This window comes from Tribolium madens, unplaced genomic scaffold, assembly GCF_015345945.1.
Source record: "Tribolium madens isolate multiple individuals breed KSU strain unplaced genomic scaffold, Tmad_KSU_1.1 Scaffold_19;HRSCAF=116;Tcas5.2_LG9, whole genome shotgun sequence".
NCBI classification, from domain to species: Eukaryota; Metazoa; Arthropoda; class Insecta; order Coleoptera; family Tenebrionidae; genus Tribolium; species Tribolium madens.
The window spans coordinates 11,254,270-11,273,911 of record NW_025400983.1 but is presented as its reverse complement, the minus strand read 5'-3'; the positions used below and the strand labels follow the sequence as shown (position 1 = coordinate 11,273,911).

Below are 19,642 nucleotides of genomic sequence, written 5' to 3'. Positions count from 1 at the left end.
AATTTTCAGTTACTAAATAATAATTTACTTATGTATTATTGTACAATAATAGTTTCTTCTGATGTGATTCTTTAATTAAACAAAATTTTCGGATTTTTAACTTTCTGTAGATAAAATCTGTAAAAAAGCACACGTTTAGGAAATCACAAAATAACCTAAAAATCCCTGAAAATTTAATAAATTCATCGTCTTAAAATAACAAATTAACGTTTGGTCCTAACAGAAGAATAAATTTGTCCAAAGAAATCCCAAAATCTAAAAAAAAATCCTACACAATTCAATTCAAAACAAACTCAAAAGAGCACCATAAATATATTTTTTTTTAAACACACATAACCCAAAATAAACAAAAAGTATAAATCCTAGAAATTTCTAAAAGTTCTTAAAAAAGACATTAAAACTGATCATTCAAAACACTAAAATTCTCAGCAGTTTACACCTTATATGAATAAAAAAGAAGAGAATAACAATTATTGTTATATTTCTGAAATAGAAGTGAAAATCTACTTTAATTATGGTATAAAGAATTTTGGCTTATTCTAATTTTTTCGTAGCATATAAAAGGTGGTCAGATAAAAAAAAATATAGAAAAAACACTTTTTTTTTGCTTTCTCACTACTGAAAGAAATAAGAAAAAGTTCAATTTACAAAAAAATATGCTTTTTAAGCTTACGTTGGAAAGACTATATTGTAAAATTCCCAACAGATTTCCGTAGTAATCCATTTGAGCTTGAAACAAAACTTTAGACAAGAATTTTAAGCGTAATACAATATAAACTTTTAACTTTAACAATACTATCCTTCCACTCAGCTCRCCAACAAAATAATTAYTARCWCGCTTATTAACAAACTTTGAGTAAATGTTGTAGAAACATTGAATAACTCCAGAATTTTCTTTTATATTGCTGAACCAATTTGTTAAGTCGCCAATATCAATTCCATTAACTCTGTTATTAACAATTTACATATCAATAACGCCTACGACGAACGCATGCAAGATTAGGGTCACTCCTTACTTCACCTAAACTTMCGAAGGCTGACTGGTTTCTTTTTTCCTCAAACCCCGCATCGATTTTAATGCATTTTAGCCTSTGTTGTTACCCTTTTATGATTATGCAAATACGCACTTTGGGTTTTCGTGGCGCCAAAAAATATAAAACATTTTTTAGGCGTCTGTGGATGCATCAGYAAGTTGTAAAAGAGTTGCGATTAATGAATGACAGGAAGTAGTGAATGAAGATTGATTTGCAATTCACAAGGCATCATCAATGGAATTTTCTTTRAATYCCTCGAGTCCTTTGGAAAAACATTTTATTCTTTCTGACGTTAGCAATAATTATTATGGTGTAATGAAAAAGTGAGTCATTTCGGTGATTAGGTCTTTGTTATTGCATTGATAAAAATAAGTCGCCGCAGCGCTATCACGAGTTTCCTGTTTGATAAAATTTTAGTTCATGGACTTTTCGAAAAACTTTTTTCCCTTCAAAGAAAGCGGTCATTGTGTTAATCAAATTCCAATAAAATTGGATCGAGGCTGATTTTTATTGAAAAAATAAAACGAGTGTGAACAGGTTCATTACGACTTCCTCAATTAAAAACAGTGTACTTATAACAAACGATTTGTTTTAAGATGATACGACTTGTGTAAAAATAGTTYGGAAAAACTTCCAGATAAAAATACAAACAGGAAACTTTGCTGGAATGTATTTTCGGCCMACAYCAAAAAGAGAAATTGTCTTTGATACGGCYAAGATTAATTCGTCAGCCACGTTTTTCAAACACGAATGTTGACTTTTTCAGACGCCACTGGAATTATTTACCAACAAACAATGCAATGAAATTTTCATTATCACACAGTAAATAGTCGTATGATACAACTTGTTTGCCAATGGTCAGTAAATTATTATGCGACGACACTACAAAGGTCAAAGGCTAGGATATTGTCTACAGTGCCTTCATCATAAAATCGAATATTTTTAGTAGATAAGTAGTTTAAGTAGTAGCTAACAAAAGATGTAAGATAAAAACAACATTTTCGTATAATTTCCTCTAAGAAACATGTAGCTTTGTTCGGAACTAGAATTTCAATTTTTGACGTATTTCCTTATTGTTCTACAAAGAGAAACTCTAAACTCCAATTTAAAAAAACGCTTTCGATTCATATTATTCTTTTATAGTTTCGACGTTTCCCACAAAAATAATCTTATATAAAATTTTGTTAACCTTTTCCTTATTTCTTTACAAGCAGCTCTGGTAAAGATCGTTAAATGTCAAGGTGTGTACCTACATAGTTTACATTTGGAGAAAGTTTTTCATCTGCCTTACCCTTGTAAATCTTGAAGACAGAAGAATAATAATTCTAGTACTTTGCAATATTCCATATGTCTGTGGTATCAAAAAGAAAATACATTGTAAGCAAATACTCAAAATCCCCAAAAATTCATAATAMAAACCCGGTGAAACCCCCGAAAATTCTTATTAATTCAATAAATCCCACTTAAATTCTTTAGCTGTWTGTAGTTTGTAAAGTATCCTTAAAAATCCCAAAGAAATATTTAAGTTCTCAGAAATCACTAAAAACCCATCACAAACATTGAAGCAAATTAAAATACGTCATCCTTTCGACTAAATATTCTGTGTTATTCTTCCCTTACTGAAAAATTTGATAAAAAAAACATAAATCCCAAAAAATCCTGCAACATTTCTAAGAAATCCCCACTCAACTGATTGGGATAACATAAAATTAATATATATTTTTTGAAAAAAAAAGCTACATTAAAAAAATCTGTGAAAATCAGTAATAAAAATTTTTAGAAAATCCTACAAAAAGTTTGAAAATCGCAGAAATTAATTGGTCATCAAAAATCTACTGCGAGCTAAACATTAAATACAACGTCACAAATAACACCACGCATCTCTAAAACTCTCCAAATCTCAAAATATCAAAAAAAAAATCTCAAAAAGCTCATGCCATAACATCGTGTAAAAGTCAAGCTTCTTACAACCAGCACAGTAAATCTTCATTCGTATCCACACGTTAAAAATCTTAAATACGTAAGTAAAATTATTACTGTTTCCGACTTCACCACAAACCTAAAAGTAAACAACTCAACGAATAACTTATTACAACATAAACAGAGAATCAATAAAAACTGCTTCCCATCATCTATTAAATATTCCTTCTAACATTATTATCTATTGCTTGCTTTTCTCCTTGAATGTTTTAAGGTAGCTCTCAGGCAAAAAAACTCCAAAAATTTTAAATTATGTTTACTTTTACACAATTTGTAAAACGAAATGATTAACCCAAAATGAACAAACACCAATATTCAAATCAAATGAATGCAACTCAACCTGTACGAGTATGCAAACAATAATCTCAAAATAACTACACCACATTTCAAGATTAATCGCCACAACAGGATGTGGTTTAAAACAAGCTGAGACGGTCATTGATTTTTATTGAATTAATTTTTCATTTTTCACTCCCAAGCAACGAACCAATGAATATTCTTAGCTTATCACAACCAGACTGATTTAATTTCGCCATAACTTTTCAATTTAAAACAAGTCATTCAAGAAACACATTTAAAAATTAATAAAACACAATATGAAATATCACCATCCTTCTCAATTGTGCATTACCAAAGTAACAGAATACTCCAGCATAAGAAAAAATTAAGTTCTTCCACGATATTGATTACGAGCGAAAGGCATCGTATGGAGATATTTATACAATCATATAAATCCGTAATTTGACCTGATGGAAGCCATTGCATTTTATGGCTGTGTAAAATTTCCACGGGCGAGCTTTCCTTAAAATACGACATAAAAAATCATGCCGAGAATTTCATTTCGATCAAGTCGCCACCGGAAAATGCAAAATGGCCGGAAATTCCGGTCGGCGTGCAGCTTTAGTCACTTATCCCGTGCAAAGATTGATGTTATGGCTGTTGTTTGACCCCAATTATGGCCGAAAGCTCGTTATGGAATTAATTTAGATCAGTGTGGTATGTAAAAAGACTACCTAACCCATCCATAAAGTTGGCGAACAAGGTAAGTTTCCAACTAGATAACGTGCCATGCATGCGAATATATATGAAGGCACGAAACTCGACACAATCAACATTTAAAACACGCAGATTGGGCCGCCAAAATAAGAAAAAGTCTCCAGACAATTTTTATCGTTACTCTTGCAACATGACAGAAAAGAAGAGAAACAATAGGGAAGAAACGTAATCTTATTTGTCTTATATTATTCGCATACGATTTAAAAAAGCTTTTCATCATAAACTCAAAAGCTCGATCCTTGAAGCGACCCAAACTTGGCACCCGATCAAATTCAACGTTATTCGGAAAAATAGGAAAATTTTTAGCGAATTAATGCATAAATGGAAAAAAATGTGGTCCGAATCCGAAATTTGGCCTTTATTCAATTCTACTTGCAGTTTTATCGAGCCATAAAATATTTATTTCATTACTACGTGTTTAGATTTAGAAGACCTAAACTTAAAATTGCTCAACTAGCTCGAGTAACCTTGGCTTCGAACTTTTTGAAGTCTATCTGAAGTGAAAATGATGCAACGTAGTCTCTACTTTGTAATAATATTAAATAATTTATACAAATTAATTAAAGTTCATTTCCGAGTTGATAAATTCATTAAAACTTGTTTGAAAACTATTGAAGTAATTCTGTTTATACTAGGAATGCAATTATACATAAACCGTGACAAAGTTAGAGTTCAGCCTATATTGAGCAACGCTCAATATTAATAGTGTTTGTTAGTTTGTTAGTGTTCGTGACACTGCATCTTCCTTCCACCTTTATCTCCACATTCACGTGTTATAAACGTTTTTAATAATCAAGTTGATAATAATAACAACTCCTTTCGTCATAGTGACGTTTTTTGTTTTTAATTTATATTTGTTTTGCACCAGAAATTTCTAAACAATGTTTTGATTGAATAAACAGTTAATCTCTGTGTTAAACAAGCTGAATTAAAATAAATTTGTTCACGTGTTGAAAATCTATGTGAATTATAATCTCTCAGAATGTAAATCTACTACAAATTGACTTAATTATTATCAAATTAAAATAAATTAATAGTAAATATGTACATACATGGAATGTTTTATCAAAAATAAATAAACGCGAATTCGCTTTGAAATGTAACATTATCCGAATAATTATGATTGAAACAAGTTTGATTAAATTTTAATTGATGTAATTAAATTCAAGTTCGCACATAAAATTAAATGACAAAACAAAACAAATATGCTTTTTTCATTGTTAAAAAATACGAGATATCACAGAAAAATACGCTTTTCCGCCTTSTGAAACTTATCACTTTTTGACCTACATTTTATAATTTATAACAGCAATCGTTCTATAGAAGTGTTTTACTTAAACAAATATTTGTTAATGGCATTGGAATTGTTTTTTACAATCATATGGACGTCACAATTCACAGTTGAGAGTACATAATGTAATGAGAGTAACGACTAATGTAAGTTAGAAGAGCTCTGATAAAATACAAAACAAAAATTATTATCAACCTACCACAATCTTTTAGAAATTAAAAAAAAAAAAACAAGAACAAACAAGAAACTTGGTCCAAGTCGAATAAAATGACAAATTGGCAAGATCCAGTTTTACAAGCCCTCACCACCACTGCCCAGTTTATAAATAAATATAAATTCTATAAAAACATGTGTCAAGTTATTTTCGTAATTGCCTTTCTTTTTAAAGCTTCTTGGCAAAACTTGACTTCACCMAATCATAAATTCGAGTCTCCAACCTTCTGAATATTTTTACATAAGATTAGGAAAATTTTATGATTTGATAATTTACAACGTAACTGTAAAATTTAAAAATCGATCAGAGTTAATTTTTGACAAACCGTTACAATCCATAAATCCTTCAAATAACAACACTCAACCTTATTGATAGTAACGAGAGATAAAAGCGATTGGAAAAAGTTTTTAAATTTATTGCAGTATTCTATGACCAACCACATTGTCTCTCAGTATCTGTTACAGGTAATTTATGTCTTATTTATTCCAAACAATGAATATTCAGTGATATAAATTGGCATTACGTCTTGACACAAATCCCGAGTGAATTATGGAAAYGCTCACTGTAACCCTAATTTGATTGAATTCACACAAACTSGAATTAAAAACAAATTTAATCACTTCGATTAATTGTTGTTAGACACAATGGGAAAAACCTTGCAGTACCAAGACGCCTGTCATCGCCCAGATGTAGCCGCTTTATCATTATTTTTAGATTTATGTGCGTCAGTCTATGTCATAAACATTTGGCAGCCGTGTTTCGAAAAGGTGCACCACTTCTGCACGATTCAAATCAATTCCAAATGCAATTGAGACATTTACAATCATACTACTCGCAAATACCATACAAAACATCTCGCCGAAAATAGCCTCAAGTATTCGCAATTTTCAGTACACTAACCCAACATTATTCAAGCACAGTTATTTAATTTTGCACTGACTATTTTAAGAATGCAAAATGGGTGATAATGAAGGCTCGAGGCGGTTTCTTATCAGACGATCGACGGTATAACGGTTATAACTAAAATTAATAAAATTGGCGAGGTAAGAATTAAATTTACCCAAATTAAGATATAATTGACGTGCTTCCCACATTTTATTAAATGTTTTGCAAGAACAAAGTCATTAATGAATGACAGACGCTAATTTAAAAATTATTATTAGAAATGCGCTGGCGGCTATTTAATATTAAATTAATATTAAATATTTTTAATATTTAATTAAATTATTAAATTAACTCAAATAAGTTTATGGAAAATGTTTCGATTATATGTATTTGGATTACTCAGTAAAACAATTCGCAACAAGTCCTTTGATAAACTTTGCCTCATGAAAATCAGGCAAAATATTTCTTATTTTGATAAYCAAGATCATTTATGTCATGTAGGGAACAATAAATTAGGTAGACCGTAAAAAATTGCAAAATTCTAGTGTCAAACTTTAAAAACATGAGATATTTTATGTTTAACATAAAAATCTCAATCTAAATATGAATGTAGAAATAAATTTTAAATAAAAATATGGCGCCTCTGTTTATAAAAAATTTTGAAAAACCATACTTCTAGTATTTAACTATTTAATAATATTTAAATGTCCTTTTGTAAGGAGAATTTTAACTAGAAATAATCAAATTGTGCAATTTTTAAATGATCTCTAGTTTTTTTAATATGTAGAATAACAAAAGCTGTGAGATGTGGYAAAGATAGAAAAAGCGAGTCAAAACACAAAAAAGTGAAGCTCCTGTCCCCACTGTTATTTCATCCAATGCGCAACCGCYGCTTAGACCTTTTTTATTCTAGATAAGCTGTTAACATCCTACAATATTTTTGATTTTATTGTATCTTTATATTATGCCGTTCATTCTTTTGAATTAAATTTCATGTATCTAAAACTTACAGTTTTTAGATATCTTTCAAATTTTACAATTAAGAAAACAATTATTTGAACACTTGTCTAGTGTCAAGTGCTTTAACTTTTTCACTTTTTCAGTTTTATATAAATAGCTCACTTCCAAAAAACTTTTTATTTTTATAATCATGGAAGCATAGTACTTAATTATTCTTTATTTTATTAATTTATTAATTGTAAACATTGTAAACACATCGTATTAAGAAAATAGTATAAATTTTGCCCCGGGGAAATCAGCTGAGCTATTTCTAGTTCGGATAAACGGAATAATTTATTATAATTATTAGTATTTAAAAATTAAAATTAAAATAAAAAAATTACAAAATATTAAATAGGTATTTATCATCTGCCTTTGTTTTTAACGCATCGCTTCAAACTTTTAAATATTAGTCACCAAATAAACAATACGATATTAAAAATAAAGTATAAAATAGTTATTTTCCAATTTGGTTGTGAAAAGCAACCATTGTGATATGTCATTTTAGTTGTCAAATTTGCTTAATTTTATCACTAGTGTTAAAAACTGTGACATAAATATAACAAATAACACTATTTTCATAGCAACACTCCGACACTAGTATGATTTTAGCAAATTATTGAAATCATAGATAAAATTCGAATTTGATGCCTATGCTTTTCACAAGCAAAATGGAAAAAATCTTGTATGAAACACGATGCAAAACGGCTGTTTTTTGCACACAACATGTTGACTCACTCTATATGTAATAGGACCACAATTTTTAATCACTTTTTCCCAAAAATTAACACAAAAACTTTTGTTTTTTAGCCAAATTGAGATTAATTTTAGCTTCAATTAATTAAGTTCTTCCTGTTTCACAAAAGGCTAGGATAATAAAATTTGCAAAGCACTATAAACCTGCAATGTGCATCAACCTTCACTTTATTTGGCTAGTTCAAGTCCGTCCATAAACCATAACAAACAATAATTTATGATGTGTAGCTTTATGGCCAACCCTCTTTTGGTTGCAATGTTGCCTTTTTATTTTATTAATCTCCCACATGAAACTATCTGAAAGTAATTTTTTGGCGTTACAATCAATGAGCGATTGAACAATGTGAAAAAGTGGGTTTGCACTCTCAGACATTTTTATTTTTAGACAGCCACACTGCCACACACGTTTTCATTATTCATCAGAACGTTAACTTCAACTACTGCAAGTTCTGACTCACCTACTGGTAAAAAATAACAGTTTATTTGAATTGAGAAGGTGCTTTTACAAAAGCCAAAATTTACATTCTATTATCATTGTTTACTAAGCCACCTATAATCAGTCTATGGTTCTGTAATTGTCTCTTGGACACACTCCAAACGTCTTCAACTTGACATGAATAGTTTCAAGCTCGTGTCATGCCACCATTAACCACGTGAACTCAGCGTAGTACATAGCCGCGAATAAAATGTGCGATTAAGACTCGGAAATGTTGAAAACTTCCGGTGAATATTGATTCAAGAGTAGCGACTAACCGAAATTTACAAATCTCCTCGATTCTATTCATGTCATGAATGAATAAGCCTTCATCTGTAACACGCTTACATATGGAAGACCGGTAGACTGTAAGCATTCGAACCAAAACTGCACACGCCTAAATATAGCGCCGGATCAATTTTAGTTTCCGGTTATACCAACAACAACCATTTTGGAGATCAGGTGTAAAATATTTTTTTTTGCTTATGGATAATTACGATCTGTAACCAGTAACCATCTGTTGATAAAATTCAAGTTTATACCACGCCCTACCACATGATAACCATATCATAAATTACCCCAAGGGTGTTTTGTTGCTTTTTGTATACTGGAAGAAGCGGACAATTTAATTCGATTAGATCTCTAGCTTGAACAATCGCTACTCGCAGGCTTGTTTTGCTTTCTTTGTGTCTGAATTTAAAGTGTCTCTTGCATGGAAACACATCATKTATMTATGCTAGTTTACATTGTGCTAACCCTTAATCATATTGAACTAAGASTTGCATGGAGGGAAATTGCTGCCTCACGGGGACTTACACTCAACTCTATCATTGTTATGAACGAAACAGAAATAACAACATTTCTGCATACTTTATTGCACAACACCGAAAATTAAATAAAATAGGTTCAAATYAAAACAGTTTTTAATATTCTAAATTTTATATTATTTTCATTATGTAGTAACTTAGGAGAGAAGTAATCAGGTAAAGTAAAAATTCGGCATAAGGCTATTGCCTTATTTTATTTTATTTTTTTATTAAAACACCATTAGATAATTATAAATCCCTATCATTGTTTTGTTTGGGTTTAGGTTTGAAATAAAGTAATCTTTTAGACTACTTTCCAATTTTATTGTGTAACGAAATGGATCACAAATGAACTTTTGGGAAAATATAAAAGCAATGTCTGACTATGTTGGAAGAAATACTCGCAGGAATTAAAATTGAGTTTCAGATTGGAATAAGTAATTTCAAGGTCTAAACTTTCGAAAAAGAGATTTCAAATTCCACAAAAAATCTTAATTTAATCAACGCAAAAATACCTATTATGCCGAATGAAATGAAACATTTAAATTTATATAGATACAAAATGAACGATAAGGTCATATTGGAAACGTAGAATTGAATTCTGAACAAAAAACATGCAATTTTACAAAATTTTGAAAAATCCCTCTAGTATTTTTTGTGTTAATACTGGATTTTGCACGTTGGTAAATAGTTTTTTGTTCATTCAATTGATGCACTTTTATTATACGGTGTAGCAACAAATTATGTAATTTTCATATACAGGCTGTTTCAGAACTTGCGCCTCAGAGAAAAATGCCAAGTAAAATAAGATACCAGGAATAAAGAAAAAATTCTACCTAGAAAAATTTCGATATTATGGGGGTTTGAATTTTGCACTTTGACTCTATTTATTTCTGTTGGAAAGATAATTTTGCATTTTATTGGCACAAGCGATTACAAAAGGAAACAAGGAAGCTGTATCCTGAATTGTAACTGTTTAATGTAATTTGCAGCTTTTATTAGAAAAGTTTTTGTACATTTACTAAATAACTATGAAAAAACATTTATATAAGATCAACAGTAACATAAAATAGACATATAAAGAAAGATATGTCAAATTTTTTGTCAGATAGATTTTTTCAATGTTCCTGGTATCTTATCTTAGATGAAATTTTTCTCTGAGACACTAGTTATGAAACACTCTGTACATACCTACGTACATGATCACAACTTTGATATTTTTTAAATGTGAGATTCAAAATGTTTTATTTTATCTTTTTCTGCATTTATTTCTTTCTTTCTCCTTTTAAATATAATGTAATTTCGTTACCTAAACCCTTCAGTCTTGAAAATATTTTTCAACAGTTCGCAAAAGCGGTTGGCCGCGGAAAGATGCGGTTTTCTTTTAAGCTAAACTTCAATTGAAATTAATGAAAATAAATGCAAAACAAATTAGCCAAATACCTTAAAGAGTTTTGAGTTTCTATGCATTGAAATGTTTGAACTATTTTGCCATCTAAATTGAGGCAAATTAAAGAGTTTTATCTTTGACTTGCAGTGCGCAATACAAGTTTTAGTGAGTTTTTTTAAATTTTGTGATATAAATTTGTCAAATTGACATGATTTTTTTCAAGGTCAAAAAGCCGCTGTCAGTGTCAAAAACATATAATGGCAGTACCTCTGTTTATGACAGCATCTAGTGCCTTAGTGCTATTCAGTTCTCGCGGAATGACAGAGAAATTAGAGAAGTCTTTTCGGTGTAAACCCAATACAAAATGTATGAAACAATGAAACATTAAAGGTAGGCAAACAGTTTTTTTGTGAATCATAAATTGCTTGTCAAAGCACTATCAGAGCAACATAAGATAACTTGGATTGCAAATGCAAATCGTAATTAAAATTTGAATCAAAACGTAAATGAAATTTGTTTTTTGGGTTGCATCGCCAGATCGTCAGGCTCATTATCTTATCTGAATCGCCCTGTAGATATTTTCTATTAAGTTCGTTTTTGTTTTTATGGTTCCGGTTAAGAGAAATTTTCCTTTAATTAAAGTATCTATAATCACTAATAAATAATTCAAATTCCATTAACTACTAAAAAAATTATTAAAAACATAGAATTTGAAATATCATTTGCTTATCCCGTTTACAATTCATGTTTATGTATAAGTGCGATTAAATCCTTAATGTCGCCATAAAACAACCAAATTAATTAAATTAAAGAACTCACGTAGTTTGGCCCAAGTGTGATGGGAAATTAATTTTATAACTTATTTATCTTATTTATTACAACTAATCCGCTTTATCTACCTGCATAATTATCTATTAAAACCAGTTTGTAGTCTTTTGATATAAATCATAACGGAGGCACTCTTGAAGTGTTCTACCATTTGGAATTAATCTCTCATAAAAATAAATCAATGCAATTTTAATCTCCTGTCACAGGTTACTCATGTCAGATTATAGAAAATCCCGCAGAAAATTCTTCACCGGAACGAAATGGGGCAGTGTCACAGAAGTTCCAAAAGAGGCTCACCTTGAATTTTTGTAGCCAATTAGGTTACAAATACTCCAACTAAACACCGAACCGGATTGTGTGGGCTTCATCAGCCATTCAGGCAGATTTTTACTACACTCCACTTCAATTTCGTTACTATTAATCATTAATTCAAACCCCTTCTCGAGTGTTCAATTTTGACCTTTTTCATTTAATTTAACCACATACTCCATTGCAATGGAGTGATTCCAGTAGTACAAAAGACTCGAATTACAATGAGCTGAAAATGCAAACCAATGGTGACAACATGTTTATAGATAACTTGTGACAAAGTGCGAAATTGTAGGAGTTGGAATTTCGTGCTGGGTGGTTGCACAACCATCCTGAAAATTATCGATTGGATGGATTAATGAGAAAACGCACGAAAGAGCAAAAATTGATTACAAGGTCTCTTTTTTAATTGAAATTTTTGCAAATGATAACAAGCTGATTATTTAGCTTGCGTGTAAGTACTATAATACAGTTTTACCTCCCAGGAAAATACGATATGTGCGAGAAAAAGCAATATGTCCTTTTACGATCGCTTCATTGTCTTTATTTGCGACCAGATACCAAAAAAACATGAGCAAAACTTGGCAGAAACACAATTCATGACAGTTTTTAAGAGGATACAGATTTAGTTTAAAAGAGAAGAGCGTTGCTTGAGAAAAAAGTCGTTCCAGATGTAGGTATGTAATAAAGTAATGTCTGTGTTAAATGTCAAAAGTGGTGGTGCCAAGTATTGACAGGTTTGTGTAACGTGTAATTTTAAGCATTTTATTTACATCGCATGGGCGGGAATTCTTTTATGGGTGGGATACAAACTGCAATTACAAGTTGGGAATGAGATGTTCTAGAAAGAACTCAAAGAATAATTGGGCAATAATAAAAAAACAAACGGTAATTGACGATATTTCAAAAAAAGAAAAATCAAACGTGTATTTAAGACAGTAACTCTGTCTCTGTTATAAACTTTTAGTTTTTAATAGATACCTAACAGAATGAAGGAGAAATAAAGATCTGTTTTTTCAATTTTGTATAATATTGTATTCAACTATCCCTACTAAAATCTCCATCTGTTTCAGTTTCAGATTTTTACGAAACCTGGGCGAAATCGGAGATTTTAGGAGTGGTAGATTTTAGTTAACTAAACTCCTTTATTATTAAGTAAAAAGTTTCTAACAAAGTATGATTTACTTTCTTTAATCAAATTTAATAAATAATAAAATGTAAACAAAATATAGGTAATAACGAAATAACTGTTGAAACTCTAGTAACTTAATATTTTAAAAAGAAATTCTTGCATTTCAGAGTTAAGCCAATAATAATTATCCATTTCTGGTTTTCTAATTATGTATATGGCAACTATAATTAGTCGTAGATGACATTAATAAACCATTTGCAATTAGATTTACATGTCGCCACTAATTAAACCATATATATTATCCGGTTTTAAAATTGAAGAATTGATTCATCCCCAAATACAGGGTGATTCAGCTTAAATGACCCCTCTTGGCAGACAACACATGATACATTATGCACTTATTCCTTGATTCAAAATTAAATTTTCAAAATATCGAGAATAAAAGAACGATATTTTTCGATTCATGAAACTTTCAAAATTCGAAAATGAATCAAGGAATAATTGCTTTGTGTATTATAGGTTACATGCCAAGAGGGGTATAATGCGTCATTTAAGCCTGTATGTATAACAGTTCACAATCAAGAACATTATACAGTGGTGAGAAATTAGAATTCAAACAAAAATATAACAAAAAAAAAAGATTTCGATAAATACAAAACCCCACCAAAGCAAATAAAAATAAATCCTCCCTCTTCACATTAAAATCTTCCTTTTTTTCATCCCCAACGATTAATCCCTCACGCGTGTTTAATCAAGAACTCCGACACTTTGCTACGTGGTTCCAGCTTGTTAAATTAATATTCTTACTATCCATAGAAGAATGCGAAAAAAGCCTTAGAAATTTAATTAAGGAAGCCATTCCGGGGTCAGTGATTCGCAATACTATACACAAACTCATCTTATAATTTGTTAAACAAATAAACACCTACTATATTCGCATATTGAGATTAGTAAACGGAATTCTTCAGGGTCTAAAAGTAGAAGTTTAAATTAGGATCAATTTCGTTYATAGTTTGCAAGTATAAATTATATTTTTTCGAAAATAAAATAAATAAACATCCCCGGAAATTTTCATTGAGAATAATTTAAGAATTAAGAGGGTGCTAAGCCATGACAATGTACTCAAAGAACTGGTTTTATTAAAAGAAAAAAATCGTGTCTGTTAATCAAAGTCATAAGTGATGTCATTGTGCGACAAGCATCAATTATGTACTAGACTGTACATTTTAGAATTATTTAAATTACTGTTTATTTTTTATTTTTTTGCAAAATAAACGTTTCAAATAAAATTCATAGACGAACCTTCACATCATACTGCTGTCGTAATCCTCCACTTTTATGCGAAGAAATCCGTGAAGCACATGATGGTAAGAAAACGCGTATACAGGGGGTGGGTCAAACACGAAAAGAACAATTCATTCACAAATTTTACAACACCCTATCGAACGGCACGTGTAAATTATAACATTTTATCACTGAAGGTGTAGCTGTTTATGGTTGGCTGGARGTTTCCRGGGTCCCAGCACTCGATCTTGATYGGTTTTACACGGATTTGAGAAAATTTCTCGATGGAAGACAAAGAGTAGACTACACGAACCGCACTGCTAATGTGGGCAACTGCTGACAAAAACAAATGTTGATGTTACAAGAACCCAATCAGATTCTGCGGGACAGAGTGAGATGGGCTATYGCCCATGCGCAGAGAGGATGAGCGTCGTTGGGCTATCGGTTGGCATCAGGGTGGAGGCGGCATCTGGCGCAAATGGTATGTAATACATAGAGAATACTTTTAAATAAACTGTTCGGTAAATTCATATTTCAAATTTGTTTCTACAGTGATGGAAAATTTTACACTTTTGAAAGAATATGAAACAACACTTTATACCGAAAAATGGAAAAAAGTAAATAATATTTATTCTGTAATTAAAAATAAAATAAAATTTACATATTATACTCAAAAACACAAAGACTACACATATTATATTAACTTTTTTTCTGCCTATTAACAATAACACAATGCTGGAAGCGCTGAATGTCGGATTTCTTCTTACTATAACTCTTTCTTCGGCGGCTGTTGTAACTCTTGTGCGACCTCCTCCATGTGTGTAAACGGGTGAATTACATACTTCTATTCCAAATGTAACTTATTTCTGGGTAAGCTTAAGAGAGAGTGGGCGAATTGTGCCTATSTAATAAGGAAATTTTGCTGTAACTATGAAAGTTTGAAAGATTTTGAAAGAAACTATTGATAGTTTTATAGAGGGTGCGCCAGAACTCGCGCCCCAGAGAAAAATGTCAAGTGCCAGCGGCAATAGATCGCCAAAAAGTGCAGCCGAAGAAGTAATTTTTGCTTGCATAAGAAAGTTATTCGACTCTTAAATCCACCAATCCCAGAAGCGCACTTCAATGTGTGATTGAAAAATTATATCCGTTGCTAGGTTACAAAAATAATACCAGTTTGCCCACAACTTTACAAAATAGCTGGTCTACTGTAATTTTCACATTTAATTTATTAATTTTCTGTCAACTGTCATGTGAGTGACTTAATCTGCTAGTTTTCAGTATTTTTCTCGAATATTTCTCGGTGAAGAGGTTGTACACAAGTATAATGAGACAGAATCGTTAATTATTATCAACAATTATCAAAAATTATTTTGAAAACTCGATTRCCAAACATTCTGGTCCGATGAACCGACTTCTCTAAAACTTCTTCACAGGTGTTGCTCCTTGTGAACTTTTTCTTCGATCTMATACGGATTAACAAGCCGATATTGAATTTTAGAGCTTGAAAACTAATGCATTATCCTTTTGAAATAAAGAAGCAATTGTGATCGCCGGGCACAGACGCTAGACCAACCCCCTATTCTTTCAAGGTGACACCACGGTTATCGCTGTTCCCAGACGTTAGTGAGACTGAGAGACCAGAAAGACATGAAGTACTCAAGTTTCTTTATTTACTTTAATGCAAAATTAACAGAAAAATGTTCTTTTTATAAGAAATTGTGCTTAAATAAAACAGGTTACTAATTTTAATATCAAAATTGTAGTTTTACTGTCGTATTTAGGCATTATTGCCCAGTAGAAATTCTAACCTCAAAATTTCAACAACAATTTATTGTTGTTTTCTTCCACTCACATGAGCTTACTATAACCCCTTGGCTGCTTTTTCATTAAAAAATCTAGAAGAATGTTGCAATGTTTGTATTTAGTACGAAAAATTAGCATTTTTGCTAATGTTTTAATTCCGAGGGCATTTCAGCAACGCTTTTTTGTGAATTTGTGGGCTGGTCTTCTGGGGAATCATGTGGTTTGTCAATAATATCAACTAATTTCAACATAACGTGACTCACTTTCTAAAAAGTACATTTTTCTGTTAATTTTGCATTAAAGTAAATAAAGAAACTTGCGTACTTCTTCATGTTTTTCTGGTCTCTCACTCTCACTTGCTTCTTTGTTTCATAAGGATAATGCTAGTGCATTACTAAAACTAGTGTTTTCAAGCTCTAAAATTCATTTATCGGTTTGTTAATCTGTATCAGATCGAAGAAAAAGTTGAGAAGGAACAATACCTGTGAAGAAGTTTTAGAGAAGTCGGTTCATCAGGAGTTTCCCGAATGTTTCAAAATAATTTTTGATAATTGTTGATAATAATTAACGATTCTGTCTCATTATACTCGTGTACAACCTCTTCAGCGAGAAAAATACTGGAAACTAACAGGTTACGTCACCCCCATCACGATAAATGTCAAACGCAAAATTACAGTAGACCAGCTATTTTTTAAAATTCTGGCCAAATTGGTATTATTTTCGTAACCTAGCAACCGATATAATTTTTCAATCACACTTTGAGGTGCCCTTCTGGAATTGGTGGATTTAAGAGTCTAATAACTTTCTTATGCAAGCAAAAGTTACTTCTTCGGCTGCACTTTTTGGCGACCTATTGCCCCCAGCATTTGACATTTTTCTCTGAGGCGCGATTTCTGGCGCATCTCTGTATTTTTTTCCAACACTAATACCTTATACTTGTCGAGAGCAGTAATCACTCAGGGAAGAAAAGACACTTTCCTTCAGTGTAATACATATAATTTTTTCTACGATTCAGCAAGAAAAACAAATCTCACAATTTCCCTTAATATCTCAGTTTTGCCATTAAATATCTAGCAGCATGTCTTTCCGTTTCTATGAGGGAGATAAAATTTTGACAGATAAAATTTTTTWAACATTTTTTTCGTGTTTCTGGTATCTGGCGCGAGTTCTGACACAGCCTGTATATGGTTTAATTTGAAATCACTAACAGGAATGGTACAGAATCATTTTTATTTAAAATGTTATATGCCATTATTAAAACTTTTGTAAATAAAATAATAATTTTCCCATTAAAATATGACGGTATATTTTTAGCAATGGATTTTAAAATATATTAAAACAGTATTTCTATTATTATTAAAATATAAAAACCTAATAAATTAATCGAAAATACGTAATATTTTTGTGACAAACAAAATTTATTTATATGACATAAAAGCACTATTTTAGTGTTGCCACGGACCTCGCCGCCGGCATTTGACATTTTTCTCTGGGGCGCGAGTTCTGGCGCATCCTGTATGTTAGATACAAACTTGCATTGCGTAACCGCAGGTGTAGGTAGAAATGCGCTACGAAGGTATATGAAGTAAGGAAGCCTATGGAAAATGCTGTATTTTAAAAAATAAAATTATAAAGCATTTTAAAACAAAATGTAAGTTAGGTTTTTAAAAACAACTTTTTTATTTAAAAAAATATAAAAAAATTACCTACTGTAGTACTGTAATTTTTAATGAGACTTTAAAAATGTAGAAATCTACCTGGACACGGACACTACTATAATGTGTAATCTAAGTGGCAGCATAAATAATTTTCCTTAAAAAAAAATAGGAAAAGTTACAGAAAGGTGCCCACGATTACCGACTACGCACAATAACCCCACTCTCCCTTAAATCATTTTGTCAATTTTTAAAATCACAAAAACTTAAAAAATGTTTTCCGTTTAAGCACTGAGTTCTCAAATTAATAGACTGAAAAAGTGAATTTGTTTCTGTAAGTAGGTATTAGAAAACTTTTTGCGTAATAATACGAAATAGAAAATTAAAATTGTATTTTAATTGCTGGTAAAATACCAAAAAAATTAAAACTTAACTTGTAGTAAATTCTGTTATATGTACTTGTGCTTATTGTTAACAAAAATGAGTTTACGTTGTTTTTAGTTGTCACCTGTTACAAACAAAATAATTGTTATTATTTTCTTGAGATTAAAAACTAAGACTGCAAAATGAAGTTTCAAACTATGGAACATTAATGTATGTGATTGTAACTATTCTAGATTTTCGATCAAGCATTTGATACGAGGTTCCATCTAATATGTAAACAATTTTCGATGTTAAAACTTCCGAAGAATTTCATAATACGAGTATAATCATAAACTCTATAGTTAAATCCAAAAAACTTCAGATCGAATATTATTGCATGGTGCTGAAATGTTTTAAATGTTTATTAATACTTTATCCCATAAATTTTAAAATATCAATTTATTAATAAGAAAAGCTCTTCTATTTCTCCGTATTTTTAATAATACATAATTTAATGTATTGTAATTATGTAATGTATTATAATTATAATATTGTAATGTATGTATTTTTTGATGTTTATCAAACATACTTAGGTAGTGTTAAGCGTCAAATTGTGCACAGTGGCGTATTATACCAGAAGCCTATAAGAATCCCAGGCTTGGAGCGCAAAAATTTTAAAGGGCGCAAAATTTTGTAAATAAATTCTTCTTCTTTAAAGAAATAATAAAATCGTTTTTTCGAAGCAAAATAAATTCACCGTCATATTTATTTTTTCTTGGAACAATGTTCGCCCACAAACTCCTAAAATCACAAGGGTTTCTCGAATTAGGTACACCCGGGGAAAAAACTATTCACCAGTCTAACTTTCTGCTCACACTGCGCTTTGTTGCAGTAGTGTTTCCGATTAACTAGTTGGGGAGTAGGTAATATGTCTGAAGACCCTTATTTAGGAAGTTGATCCGGACTCGAGGACACACGTTTCTTCAAAACGGTCTTTTTCTGAAAATTTCTTCAATGAGTATGGATTATGATTATAATAATTTGCAAAATGACACTAAGAAAATTTATAGAAAAATATGCCCATGTATTTCACTACCTTAACAAAATTTTTGTGATTTACTTTTAATTTTATTAACAAATAGCTAGTTTCTTCCGTCTTTTATATTTATTTTTATTACTTCTAAACAAAATGGTAAATTTAATGGCATAATAATAATACTAATGCTAACACTGCAAAAGAAAACATTTTTTGCTTCACCTGAAACCAGTAAGTCTGTAACTTTAAAAGTTCATTATTTTATTTTCACAATGGAAAGATAAATTTAATTTTTCTCTTGATTTTGAGCTTGTAATAACTAATGATACTATAGTCTACAAACAAT

The 19,642-nt window shown here is 30.7% G+C and overlaps 1 protein-coding gene and 2 long non-coding RNA genes across 3 annotated transcripts in view; 1 reads left to right on the top strand and 2 right to left on the bottom strand.

Annotated features, from left to right (window-relative positions):
• Nucleotides 1-14,788, bottom strand: part of LOC123010857 (Ca(2+)/calmodulin-responsive adenylate cyclase) — a 79,097-nt gene extending 64,309 nt beyond the window's left edge. The window contains exon 1 of the mRNA XM_044408021.1: nt 14,458-14,788. The gene's annotated coding sequence lies outside the window, so the exon portion shown is untranslated. The remainder of the gene's footprint in view (nt 1-14,457) is intronic.
• Nucleotides 14,789-15,617: 829 nt separating this feature from the next.
• LOC123014593 lies at nt 15,618-16,072 on the top strand. The gene is made up of 2 exons (XR_006413327.1): nt 15,618-15,872; nt 15,938-16,072. It is a non-coding gene; the product is annotated as an uncharacterized LOC123014593 (long non-coding RNA).
• Nucleotides 16,073-16,090: 18 nt separating this feature from the next.
• LOC123014588 lies at nt 16,091-16,786 on the bottom strand. The gene is made up of 3 exons (XR_006413326.1): nt 16,725-16,786; nt 16,567-16,658; nt 16,091-16,508 (listed from the first exon to the last, which is right to left on the bottom strand). It is a non-coding gene; the product is annotated as an uncharacterized LOC123014588 (long non-coding RNA).
• Nucleotides 16,787-19,642: the final 2,856 nt, after the last annotated feature.